This window comes from Rattus norvegicus, chromosome 19 (genome assembly GCF_036323735.1).
Source record: "Rattus norvegicus strain BN/NHsdMcwi chromosome 19, GRCr8, whole genome shotgun sequence".
In the NCBI taxonomy this organism is placed as follows: Eukaryota; Metazoa; Chordata; class Mammalia; order Rodentia; family Muridae; genus Rattus; species Rattus norvegicus.
The window spans coordinates 22,372,487-22,386,642 of record NC_086037.1 but is presented as its reverse complement, the minus strand read 5'-3'; the positions used below and the strand labels follow the sequence as shown (position 1 = coordinate 22,386,642).

The 14,156-nt window shown below is 43.4% G+C and overlaps 1 long non-coding RNA gene across 5 annotated transcripts; it reads right to left on the bottom strand.

Moving 5' to 3' along the window:
- Positions 1 to 7,265: 7,265 nt before the first annotated feature.
- LOC134483250 (uncharacterized) lies at positions 7,266 to 12,074 on the bottom strand. 5 transcript variants are annotated; one of them, XR_010060092.1, is made up of 3 exons: positions 11,693 to 12,074; positions 10,690 to 10,849; positions 7,266 to 9,668 (listed from the first exon to the last, which is right to left on the bottom strand). It is a non-coding gene; the product is annotated as an uncharacterized LOC134483250 (long non-coding RNA). The 5 variants fall into 5 exon arrangements; XR_010060089.1 differs by having other exon boundaries at positions 11,877 to 12,066; XR_010060090.1 differs by having other exon boundaries at positions 7,266 to 9,448; positions 11,877 to 12,066.
- Positions 12,075 to 14,156: the final 2,082 nt, after the last annotated feature.

Sequence of the window (14,156 nt, the reverse complement as noted above, 5' to 3'; positions counted from 1 at the left end):
CTCTTCCTCTCTCCTCTCCATCACACATGTTCTTCCTTTATTCTCTGGCTGCTTCTTCTTCCTTCTTCCCTCCTCATGATCCTCTCTAGCAAAGCCCTCAAAACTCACCTCCCCCATCTCTCTGCTGTGCAGCTGTTGGCTGTTGGCTTCTTCATAATCACAGTCAACTGGGAGCAGGGTCAGTTATTTGGGGTTAACCAGTCTTGAGTTCTACAAATTAGCATTAAAATACAAGCAGCATTAGGCCAATCCACTACAGGAGTTTTTGTTTGTTTGTTTGGTTGGTTTGGTTTAATTTTCATTTACCTTTTTACTTGTTATTTTATTTTTGGCTATTTTTTCTTAATCGGTTATTTTATTTATTTACATTTCAACTGTTGTCCTGCTTTCCACACTCCCCTCATCAAACCTTACATCCCGTTTCTGCTCAGCTTTGTCTATGTGACAGTGCTCCTGCACCCACACATATCCATCCCTACCTCACACCTCTAGGATCTGCATTTGCTGGGGCAATAGGACTCACCTTGAACCATAGAGCATCCTTGCATACATTTTGGCTGGCAGTTTGGCCCCTAGAAGCTTGTGGATTAGGGAAAGAGGATCTGGTCAGATATTAAAGCCAATGATTGCTGCATTCTCTTCTTTTTCTGGTTGTAGGTGAAATTATGTTTGTGTGCTTCTCTTTTTTGAAATTATTGAGAGATGATTAATTTCTTGGTTTTTCTTGGGTATAGTTTAGTTTATTGTCTTGGAGTTTTCCTCCTATTATCCTCTTTTGTGCTTTCTTAGAGAAAAGTATTGTTTATATTTGGTTTTGTAGGGTTGGGGATTTAGCTCAGTGGTAGAACGCTTACCTGGCAAGCTCAAGGCCCTGGGCTCGGTCCTCCGCTCCGGAAAAAAAAAATTATTCATTAAATTTGTTTTGACAAGAAATATCTTGGTTTCTCCATTTATGGTGATTGAGGATTATGCTGGATATAGGAGCCTGGGTCTGCATTACATCTGCCCAAGATTTTCTGACCTTTAGAGTCTCTGTTGAGAAGTCTGGTGTAATTCAGATACGTCTGAATTTTTTTTGTTACTGGATGTTTATACTGAAAGAACCCCAAGTTTGGGGAGACTCTCGCTCCAGTCTCCTTATGGCTTGCCCCAGGAAACATGCATAGCCGATCTTGATGTAACAACAAGAGGTAGCTTTATTAACAAGATCTCGGGCCGACAGGTATCTCAAGGAGCCGACCTCGAGCCTCTAAAGGCAGGGGTTTATATAGGGAAAGCCAGGGGATTTCGCGCTGTTACACATGATTGGCTGATTCAAATGGTGCACAGTTACTTTTAGTGCGGAGTTACATCAGCAAAGAATACGTGTAATCTAGCATCTCAGCTATGTGGGTAGGGTGACTCATCTCACTCAGCAGGGGGATGACTCATCCTCAGGGAGTGAAGGAAGGGGGGGTGGTGGCTCCAGATGGCCAGTGTCCTTGGGGGCTGATAGCCGGGTCGGTGAACCCTATCTCAAATTCTCTCAGGCATGTCAGCACTTTGTTTGTGACTGACTTTTTGAAATTTAGCTCTTCAATACCTTACCCCTTTTAATGTTCTTTCTTTGATCTGTGCATTTAGTGTTTTAATTATTGTGTGAATGGAGGAATTCTTTCTGGTATAATTAATTTGATGTTCTGTAAGCTTGTTGTACCTTTATGGTCTTTTCTTTCTTTACCTTATGGAAGTTTTCTGCTATGATTTGTTGAAGGTGTTTACTGGACCTATGAACTAGAAATCTTAATTCCCTTCACTATCTATTATCCTTAGGTTTCGACATTTAATTGTGTCCTGAAATTCATTGATGTTTAGATTCAATGAACCATACATGTTTATCTGAGATGGGTGTTTTGTGCTTTGTGGGTGACCTCCTTTACCCCAACTGTTCTATTTAGTAGCACGTTGGATAATGAGACATGGTCAGCAATGGTGACCTCTTCCCATAAACTATATGAAAATAGGGAGGGGAATTGATGTGTGTCAAGTATCAGTAGTCTCCTGGGTGGTTTTGATTCCCAGTTGGCCACATGCAACAGTTTCAAAAGCCCAGGTTTGATGTTCCTTGGGATTCCCATGATGATGTACTCAGACATGACAGAAAAAGACCAGAATACACATGAGAGAACTTGATTTCTATAATAGAGAGAACATTACTAAGTTATGTTACAAAATATTAGATCACACGGTGATCTCTATGAATGTATTATTTAGTGAAAAACTAGTGTGTGGTATAGCATTGCCATGGCACAGACATTTAAAGAAAAAGTTGTTTGTTTACTGCAAACATGGACTTTATTACCATATGACTCACCTACTACACACCTTCATTGCAAAGGTAAAACGGGCACTTAGGTCCAGAGGAGATCAAGGCATATCTTGAAAGGAAATGAAGATGACTAAGGCAATGGAAAGTCTTTGAGTTGAAGGATTTTTAAGAAAGTGTGCAGAGGGAACAAGAATGTTCTTTTTCTGTGGGGTCAGTGAATTAGGAAGGACAGTTGGGAGCTTTACTTGACTTCAGCATCTGATTCCTGAGACTTCATTGGTAAACTTAATGTCTGGAATTTTGTGTTGTAAAACAACACATTGGCTCTGCAGCTTTTGGGAAGGCCCATGGACAGAGAGATCACACCCGCTGGGAACCATTTGTGTGGCCATCACCTTTTGGAAAGACACTTGAGAAGTCCTCAAGGAGAAAAGAATGAAAAAAAAGAGCCTTCGGGTTTAATCTGAGGTGGTCGTAGAGTCACAAAATGCTTACAGTACCTGTATGGCACCGGTGTCGTCTCCGTCTCCATCCTGCAGATAGGAGAGACACCACGAAGTTCTTCTCAAAGCAGTTTATTCAGGAACCTTTCTTTCTGCATGCAAGCAGCAATCTCCTACCCCCAAGGACACTCCCTACTAAAAAACCAGTAACCACGCCCCATCAGTGCAGTCTACATAGTCTCAGTTCATAGGTCCACGCCAAATGGCCTGATCTTGTGTCATGGTGCGCCTGCGCAGCTCTCACGATGGGCGTGGCTTACTTTTGGATGTATGGGGAAGTCAGGTGCTAGTCATAAGACTTGGCAGCAGTCCCGGGCGCCATCTTGGGATTGCCGCCACACCCACTCCCCACAACCCGGCATCTAACACTATGGGGCTAGAGATTCTTCTTTTAAATGCATCACCATGAACAAATTCCATTTAACCAGCAGGTGTCCATGCCAGGCAGACACTGAGCAGGTTGTGTGTTCTGTTAATCTCCACAACAACCCAATTCAGCAGAAACACGTCCATTTTACAGGTGAAGAAACCACAGCTCAAAGAAAATGAGTATCAGGGTCCCCTCAGTCTCACTGACTGTCACTTAGACCCACATCCTTCTCTGTATAGGGAAGCCATGGGCCTGATGTGGCTGTGCAAGCTGACTCTGCTGAGATGACCAATGCTATTCTTGACCCTGGAAGAATTTAAGACAAGGTGACCCACAGACTCCTGGGGTAGATTCTGCCTCTGGGTTCTAGGGTGGGACACAGTATCCCTTGCCATGGGTCTCTACTCACATGAGGAGTCTGCTCCCATGTGTCAGCTTCTATGGCAGTGACTCAAATCACTCCTACTGATGCAACCCTTTAATACAGCTCTTCATGCTGTGGTCACCCCCACCATAAAATTATTTCATTGCGACTTTGTAACTAATATTGCTGTTCTTGTAAGTCATAATATGCAACATATCTGATAGGCAACGTATCAGAAAAAAAGGGGCTGGGAAGGGGTCTCGACCCACAGGTTGAGAAACATTGCTCTGTGAAATACTTTTAAAGTAAGGCCTTCTTCTCAGGAGAACCCGGAACAGTTGTCAGAGCAGAGATGCCCTGAACTAGTTACATGTTTTAGCAGGCCTTAATGACAACAGAGATTCCCGGCTAAAGCACAATCTGAAATCACTGTCCCCAGGACATTTCTTGCCTCAGGTTTTCCCCATAACAATGTGAGTCTGCTTGAACTTGTCTGTCCAGGAAGCCAGTCCCTGTAGACTGTTATACAGACAGAATGCTAAAGTTAAGAATGGTTTCCCTCTGACGGCCCATAGTCACTTCTCTAGAAGTAAGTTCAAGTCCCCTGTGTGTAAAGTCACATAGTGTGTGAGACTTGACATGTCATCCGTTTGAGTTGACAAAAAACAATTCTCACTTCAGATTTACAGCTGACCAACAGTTATTTTCAGGAGAACACAGAGGGTGGCCAGGCCTGCAGAGTCAGATCCCCTCCCTGCCTGGGACAATCCCACCCACAGTAGACTTCTGCTTCTCCTAACAGTGTTATCAGAAAATGTGACCTTAAGGTTCTGAAGTACACAATATGAACAAACCCTAAAGTTGTTAGATGGCCGATATGGGGCTTTTCTCTGCTTTAAGATCATTCTGGCCTCTCCTCTCCCCTGGACTGCATTCTGTTCTCTCTGGTCCGTTGATCTTTAAGTACCTGGGTTCAACTCAAGGCCTGGGTGGGGAGGAGGCCCTTTTCTTGTAGGAATGAGCATGGATCAAGAATGTATCCCCACTGTGACTGGGCAACTAAATACCAGAAAATCTTCTCCAATCACAGACCTGGGTCATGTGGGAGCCACCACTGTTTCAAAGGGACAGCTGGTTGCTTTCTCCTGGAAGAAGCACTTGGGGGTTGACTGTCACTTCTGAACCTTCTGTTCTTAGGTCACTTCTCAGAAGGGGCACTTTGCTCTAAATCCTTTGGGGGACTCACCCAGCACTGGGGCTGGAGGATCCTATGGTATTGCAGCTCTGAGCTGGGAGGGGGAGCTCGCACACTGACTTGAAGAAGCCTGTTTTCACAGCTGATCTAAGTCTGAGGAACAGGTGCTTTTAAAGAAGCATGTGAAAGCATCTCCTGCAGGAGAGCCCAGTCTGCAGGGAAAGTCACACAGGACATTGAAAAGTGGATTCACACCTTCCACAGGGTGGGTGAACCAGGGAGGGCACTGGATGGTCAGAGTTTGAGAAAAGCCTGAATTTTCTGAAAGACTTCCAGCACTTTACATCCCACCACTATCCCAGGCTCACATGTGAGGCTCAGCAACGAGCGCCACCTGCTGGGGTCCCTGAAAACTAAACTTGGAGTGGAGAACTGTGGAATACACCTCTGGGTAGGGGGAGATGCAGGACTCCAGGGCCAGGCCTGGGGTCTGTCCCTTTGGGTCTCCTTGCTTCCCAGAGGCTCTGAATGCAGGGCCAGGGAGCCCAAATCTCAAATTCTTTGGCCTAAGTAGTGAGAGTCAACAGGGCAGGGCAAGGCAGGGCAGGGATGGGCAAAGGAAGGCCAGGCACAGGAAAGCCAAGCCCAGCCAGCCAGTGGATAGGCTCTGGGCATGAGGGACTGGGGACAGCAGGACCGACCCTCACTCTCCAGGCTGGGCATGGCACCCCAGCAGGGATGTGGAGAGTCCTGGAACCGACAGCCCCTTGTCCTCTGGCTGCATCTGTCAGTGCATGGAGGGCTAGAAGTCAGAGAGGCTCCTGGGATCCCCTGATTTCCTAATCACATTGTGCTCACTAGAACACTATTAATCTTCTACAAAATTACAGAGCAGGCTGTATGAAGACTCTCATCTGACAATGTGGACATAAATTATGGGTATGTGTAGCAAGACCCAGGCCACCTCCAGGTTCTTAGATAGTAACTGAGAACCTCAAACACGGTAGTGATGTGATAGTGTGGTGTTAATCTAGTGACAACTAGTTTCTATTGTGACACAGATGACTCTTTTTGTGTCATGGTCAGCTTATAATGAGTAGAAGACCTAAGCTTGAGAATAACCAAAGACTACATTAGTTCTCTAGGTGCTGAGCTTTTAAAAGCCCTGGGGTGACAGCAAGCTTTTGTGGACATTCTGGATTATTCCTTCTGTACATTAACTCTCCGAGTCACCTCCACTCTCAGTAAGTTAGTTCAATTCCATAAATTGGAAATCCATCACCTGGAAGAAATACTGTCTTAATGTGATCCGAGATTGGTCATGGAAAAAGGGTAGCTTGAACTGTCCCACCTCGGTTCTGGGCTTGCACAGGCCTGCTCTCCAAAAGAAACCTGTGTTCACAGCTGTAGGCTGCATTCACTATGGATGCCCTTGAGGTTCCTCCCTAAACTGCTTAGATAAAGATAAGTTTCTTGCTAACAATCAAAAGAATTCATTATGCCAAGCTGGCCTACAGCAAGTTAGTTTCTATTCTGTATTTTATCAGATGTGAATAATATACATGGTCCTCATTGATAATAGGTGAAAGATCTGCTCTAATATGGACACTAAGTGATGCTGGAGGATGATGCTGACCCACACTGAGCAGTGGGAACACCAGAGCCCTGTAGGGATGCCTGGCAACCTAGCACATTGAGCAGGCACAGCTCAGTAAGTTCCCTGTGAACACACATCTCCTGAGATCTCTCCATTTAATTGGAGGTGATCCTGTCCACCTAATACAGCACATGCCCTGGAAAGAAAAAAGCCACCTGAAGAAGCTGTGGTGACGACTCACAGGTTAGAGCATCGGCTGTTCTCTCAGAGGAACCACGTGGTCCCTAACAATAATATAAAACGGGGAATGGGATTCCTTCCTTTGGACTATGAGGGAAATTCACCCAGGACAGGCCACAGACAGACTGTAGAAAAAAAGACCCATTGACATAAATGATAAAACTAAGTCTAATCTACATCAATAAAAACACAGCATACTTCTGGTCAAGGACAAGAGCATCTGTCAAAACCTGTTTCCCAGCATGACATTGAAGGTCATAATCTCTGGGGTAAATATCGATGCTGTATTGCAAGAAAAGCTGAAGCACATGGTTCTCCATTAGGATGACTTCTGTATTCCTTTGAGAATGTTGTCAATTTTTCTGTAGCTGTACAGCAATGAGTGTATATTACTCAATATGTGGGGCACTGGGTCAACAATGAATGTGAGCTGCAGACTGTTATATGTTAAGGTGAGCAGAACACATGACAGTATGGGTAAAGTATGGCAGTGATTACATAGTAAAGTGTGCATCTGAGAGACAGCCACATTATCCACACAGAAGACACTTCACACTGGGTACCCCTTGCTGGCTTTGAATTCACTATTTAGCCAAGGCTCCCTGGAACATGCAGAGATCCATCTCCAGCTGTCAGTTCTAAGTCCACAGGAGCAGAAAGAACCCTTGAATAAGTATGATGGTCTTAAGAGTCAAGAGATTAAAATCAATTTTTATTGATAAGAAATACAATTTACAACAAAACAGGATTAAAATGAATTAATATAAATATTTAAAAGTATTTTAAAAATGAAAAATAATAACAAGAGCATATAACTATGAAACAACAAATAGAAAACTTCAATGAAAATCATAACAAAATATTTCTAAACATCATATTCTTAACAAACATTTAGAAGCACAGATGTATTGCTCTTTCTCCTCTAGCATACATAATGAAAGGCGGTCCCCCAAGTTGTCTCTCAAGTGGTGATTTCTAAAGAGGAAAGTGAGTAAGACCTCAATCAGTCAGGCTGGCTTAGTGATATATAAATTTAGGGTCTCTAAGCAATGACAAATTAACTATGAGGAAGAATATTCATCCAAAACATGTTGTTAATAGTCAGGATGTTTGTCAGCAGGGGACTCCTGAGAAAGCAACTTATTCTTCAGGAGTCCTCTTCCTGGTCCGTGTCCAATTCCAGCAGTCTTGCACTTTCTGAGACCTGGGAGAGGAAGGCAGTTTTTCAGACACTGATTTGGTGGGGAAATGCTAGCCAGCTGTCAGAATGCTGCCTTCTACCACCTCAGTTCTATTGGACAGTCGACCTGGACCTTTTAGCTAATATCATTGTTGTTAACTCTGCGGGCAGGGAAAATCTCCAGCAAGCCTCACAGTGATGTGGGCTGCCAATCTGGGACCCAGACTTATACCAGTGCAAACCAAGAACAGGGCAATGGGAAGAGACCTCATTGGGTTGCAGGAAGAAAGGAGATGTCCATATGTCACCAAGATAAAAGTCAATGACAAGGATGAATTCAACATTTGCAATTGGTTCTTATCCCACAAAGGTGCTTCCTACCTAGGAGGTCACATGACCACAAAATGTCATTTGTCACAGGACCAAGACCTTGTTCAAAACTCTACATAGCATATCACACAGTCATGCCATAATATGATATGTTATTCATCTGTCACCATTTGTGGACTGCAGCTTCAAAAAGAGAAGCAAAATATACTTGCCAATAGTTCAGTTTCTGAAAAGTGGTTAACTTCCCAGAATACTTGTACATAGACAGAGCAATGAACAATTCCATTACAGGCCATGGTTGGCTCGTTGGGAGTGTAAATTAGAAAGATTGTAGGGGAAAGCAAAGATGTATGAAATTGGAAAATGGTATCAGATATTGTTAAGCTCACACAGCTGCTTATTCCTACCAGATATTGCTGGGGTCTGGCGGTTTCTGGTCATCTCCTATTCATATTTATCATTCTTGTTCAATTCAATCAAATATTTCTGTATCAGTGCACAATCAATCTGTACCACCTTGCTCTCCTGCATAGATGTGACGAAGTTCTTCATACATGTGTTCTCCATCAGGAGCGGCTGAGCAGGTTACTGGAAATACATTCTGCATAGTAAGATCTTGCTGCCCCTTTCTCCCATTCCTACTTCCAAGTTCCACTAACAACCCTAGAACCCATATACCCATGAAGACGTAGAATACATCTTGATACATATAAGGCTGCTGCAGAAACAGTAAACAGCCAATTCAGGGAAGAAGAAATTTTTTTAATGGCCCAAGCATCAATAGGGTCCAAATCTCTCAAAAAGAACATGGATCTACAACTATCCATGAAAGCCCAATGCATGGGGGCAACATCAATTAGGAGTGGGCAAACACCCTCAAAGGAGGTCAGTAGAACCAAGAGAAGGTCATTCTAACCATGTGGTCCACACACTGAGTTTTGTAAAACCTGGTATGACACCAGAGGCCCCGTTCAGCCTAATAACCTTCTGCTGACTTCAATCAGTGCTGTTCTATCTAGAGCCTTATGAAGATGCCTAGACAATCCTGGGATGAGGCACACTCTTTTGTGGAACTGAAAGCTGAGTCCTAATGACCCTGGCACACTGATGTGTAAACAGCACAAGAGATAGACTCATAGCTGAAGACCGTCCAATCCAGAACAAAGAAATCAGAAATGGCCATTCCACAGGTGATAGCCTTTCTGACCAGGACTTACGTAGAGAAGGTAATCTCCTTCTTCAGCTTATGGCTGTTCTCATGGATCTCAGTGTTCTCCATCTCTAAGTTGTGCAGAATTGACATGACCGCCTCCTCCATTCTCTCCAGGTCTTCATAATATGGATTTGGCCTGAAGTGTGGCCTGGCCCCAAATGATAGAATCCAATGAACATCAGCATTTAGGAATATATGAACTCAGGGTGGGTCCTGTACTACCCCAGCCCTGGAAGGACACCTTCTGAATTCTATATATTGGGATCTTCTTCAGCTTCAGAAACGTTATTCTGGGGCCAGGACACCGGAAGCTCAGCATCCAGATGGAGGGTTTCCTGGCTCCCATTGTTCAATACAGAAGACTGGACCTGGAGCCAAGACAGTTATGTTATCAAAAGCCTCAGCCACAGCTCTTCTGGGCACTCCCCTACACACCCAGAAAATGTGATTTGATTTTTCCTGCTTTGACAACAAGAATTATTCATTCTGAATAACTAATAGTGTAGAGACAGGCATTACACATAATTATGGAGTAGAGATCACATCTGGCCACAAAATAATAATCTGCCCAATGGATACAACTTTACAGACAAATGTGACCACACAGTCAAATAATTGTGCTGTTGACAGTGGGGCTCCCAGAACAAAGCACTCACATCTCCATGAAAGTGTAGCATGGGTAAATACTCAGGCCAAGACATAGACCCGTAGACTCAAATTTGGAGGGAAATATAAACATATAAATGTTGTACATATGCATTTGGATGTGTGCACATGAACATACACAGACTGAGACACAGCCACAAATAAGAGAAATGTAAACAGAGTCAGAGAAAGAGAAAGAGAAATATGGAAACAGACAGCACTGTGACAACCAGGAGAAATTGCATGCACCATTGCTGTCTCAGAGGGCAAGACACACAGACAATAACAAACAGGCCTGAGCCTGAGACCTTCTAGTCAAGCATTGAGATGAACAGTTTGGGACCAGGCCCCTCAGGCTGCTGCCTGGATCTTCCAGCACTCAGTCCCCTGCCTAGCACGTACAGAGACTCACCATAAACTCACTGCAATTACAATCTTGCAAAGCCACCATCTGTCAAGGGCTTTGCAAATGCACACTAGACACTCACTCTCCCTGACTTTATCCCCGAATTCTTCATTCAGACCACAAGTTCTGCTTTTCAATAAATGGAAGCAGATGAGTCCATTTTCCATCTCGCTCCTCAGGAAGGGTCAGGTTCTGAATCTCCTCTATATGGGAGGTGAGGTTTAAAAAGGGGTCGTTACAGAGACACAGCTTTCTAGAACCCAAAACCTTAAAAGGATAAGATGAAGGTGACATTGAACACCCAGGAATGGAACAAGAGCGTTTGGAGCGATTCATACCTGTTCTTCATGGATCTCTCTGTCACAAACATCAGGCGATCTCTCAGGTCGTTTCGCTCCTCTGTAATGAGCTGCAGCTCTTAAATCCACCTCTTATTTTACTTCTTGGCCTGCTTCTTGCTTAGCTCAGTTCCAGGGGATGATGTTTCTCTCCCAGCGTCTGTAGGTAGAAGAAAACAAGTGAACCTGCATGGGGAGAATGCATAGAGTGTACATAGACCACAGTGAGGCCTAAACAGGAGAACAAGCCTGGAACCCAGTGTCACTGCTAGGTGATTGGTCTATGCTTAAGAGACCTCCTCAGTGGATCTCAGTTCTCCCACTACTCTATAGAGACCAAGAGTTGTAAGCAGCCAGGTGTTCCCTATGCCGGACATCACGTGCTTACATGTACCACAAAGATGGCTTCTCCTGGATATTATCAGCTGAACAGGGTACAGCTGGTTCAGGACCCTCACCCCTGTGGTTTCAGAACTCAGATGATAAATTCACCATCCACAAGACTTGAGTGATTGGAGACACTCAGATGTCCTACCCTGATATTCTAGGCCAATATCTTTGGATTTAAAACGCATTTCCAGGGAGGACATGGTCAACACACTTATCAATTCCCCTATTTGAAATACCAAACCCCCGAAGTGCCAATGGGTTACAGGCTGAATCTTGGTCTACACGTTCCAAATAGTTTTGGTATTTTAGAAAAATGTTTGTAACACACAACCTCTAATATATAAAGCTAAGGATGACCCTGCAATTAGAAGAAATCAGAGAAGGTCTAAGAATATAAGGTTATTGCCTGGAGCACAATTCTCCCCCTGTTCCTACTGTCAGATATCCACTGTATTTAAAGAAGCAATGATAGTGAAATACATTACTGCCCTGTCTAAACTCAGAAAAGGTGGACCCTCCATGACTCCTGATGGTGTTTTTATATCAATGTAACATAACAAATGAACTGAAAAATAAAGGCCAGGAGTTCACAGTATAATAGCATTAGCCTTACCATATCCTCCCAGTGGGGATGGGAAACTAAAATTCTGAAATCCTTGATTTTAAGAAATTGTAATATTCATGGAAATTCAATTCCTTTTCAGATGCTCCAGTTGTTGTGGCCCATGGCTAGAAAGGTCACCTTAAGCCTGCAGCCACCCTGACAGGAAGCTCAAAATATACTGCCCAGAACTTACTAAACAATCCCCAGAAGTGCTGTCTTTGTCCATCATTACTTTGAGACAAAGGCCAGACTCCTTCACTCTAGTCTCTCCAGAATCGACATTCCCCCTCCCAAAACGCTTGCGAAGACGGGAAAACATGTCTTAGCTTGTAACCTCCAGACTCAGACTGAGAGAAACTAGGGCACTGGTTGTCACTACAACACTGGTGACATCACAGAGGATGCCAGAACTCTCTAGGAGACAATAGAATGTCCAAGAAGGGACAGCTGATGTCATGGGGAACAGACTTTGCCTCCTGCTAATGTTCTCCCTGTACTGAGCATAAGCTGAGGTGCCTTTTCCAGGAGAATTTTCTGGGGCAGAGCCACTGAGCATCTCCTGCTTCCAAAGCCAAATTTTCCTCAAGGCTTGATTATAAAACCCTTAGTAATCCCTATGCATCTAAATGAATGTTTCCTGTCAAATCTTGCCCAAAAATGTCTCACTAACTCAAATTGTCCACATTCACCAATGTTAGCCATTAAAACTTCCGGAGATTTCACACCAGCTTGAATATGCAGTCAAAAGTTCCCTTTGTCTCATTTTGTACAGGTGCTTTAAATCACATCAAGAAATAGTCCGCATGGTAGTTTACAACATAGGTGTGTATTAGGGGAACACTCATGAAGTCATGTGCTTAGCAATCGACAATTGCCAGAATATTCCTTAGGAGAAAGAGTTGAAGTCTTTATGGTGCTAGGAAAAGTGTGGAGACCAGTTGGCAGAGGAAAGTGCAATATTGGGACCACGATTGAAGGGAACCTCATGCTGCTTGTGGGGTTCTCTTCTCTTTACCAATGTTGCCAAAGGAGCACTGCTCACAGGCCTGAGTAAGATACATCATGTGCTTTTATCAGAAAAATAAAATAGTCAAGAGATATAGGGGATGCACATAAACGGCTAAATGGTGCTTATCCATTAAGTGGATAGAGCAAGGTCCCAGCACCTGTACACTGGGAAATGGCCACCCCACCAAACACAAAACCATCTATCATAGTAAATAATGAATACTTTATAGAATGCACACATTAACACTGATAGATCACTTCCGTAGTTCAAATTTTGGGGGCAAATTCATATAGCAACTTATATAGCAAAAAATAAGAAAGAAAGAGAAGAGAAAAAGTCAAAACAAAAAGCTCAAGCTTCTCTCTCATATGAAGATTGCAGGAAGTGTTATATGGTAGTCAGTTCTGATTAGGCCATTTTAGATAGAACAGTGCACAGTGACCCTTAATGTGATGGGCCATATATAAAGATTTTTGCAATATTGGAATTTTAACAAACCTCATCCAGAACATACAGAAGAGGCAAGGATGTGATCACCATGTCCTTGCTCTCTATCACGGTATTTTTCTGCGTCCTTGATTGTCAGGCATCTAACAGCAACAATCTGAAATAGCTGGTAGATATGGGAAAACGTGGCTAAAACTATAGTTGTGGGTTACACACCTCAACTGTCAAAGGCTAATGCTGTCCTCACAGTCCTTGGAGGCCACTCTTGTAAGCCTATGTATTGGAAAGTGGAAGGAGGTTCATCTGAGCTCAGAGTGAACCTGGCCAGCCAGGGAGAGGGCAACATGTGATACTTGAGATCCTGTCTAAAACCAGCACAGAAACCCACACTTCATTCAAAGCATCATCTACTAATTCTCGATTATCTACCATTCTCTCCCTACCAGCCGTTCAGTTTGGAATGGTAGAAAAAAAAAACTGGAACTGATCTTTCTATTCTAAGGACCTTGATCTCTCTCTTTCCTTAGGTCCACATTAAGAGTGCATACAAATGGATACCACCATCTGAACATCTTAGTATTTTCTACTCTGTATATGTAGCATAATACTGTGCCTATGACAGTCTCAAGCTTCCTTGAGTGTTGTTGCCCCATCAAGAAGTGTGAAGTTCTGAGTTCAAACCCCAGTGATGCTTTAAAGGGATTAGAAGAAAGCGATCAGAGAAACTCCACTTCTTTGTCCTTAGATTAAATCAAGTTGACACAATGTGAACCTGGTGGGCTATTTAACCATGCATCCTTCTCCCAACCTCTCTTTTCTGAGTTCAGTCCATGGCAGAATTCATTCCCCACCACCATATATATTTCTTTGTATATTTCCACAAGAGCCAGGTTTCTTTCTCTTTTCTTAAATAGAATTAGTTGTAGTCAATCAACTGCTGCCCTATATGAGAAATGATTAGTATCTATTGTATCTTACCGCACTGTATTTGTGTATACAAGTACATTATTGGAAATC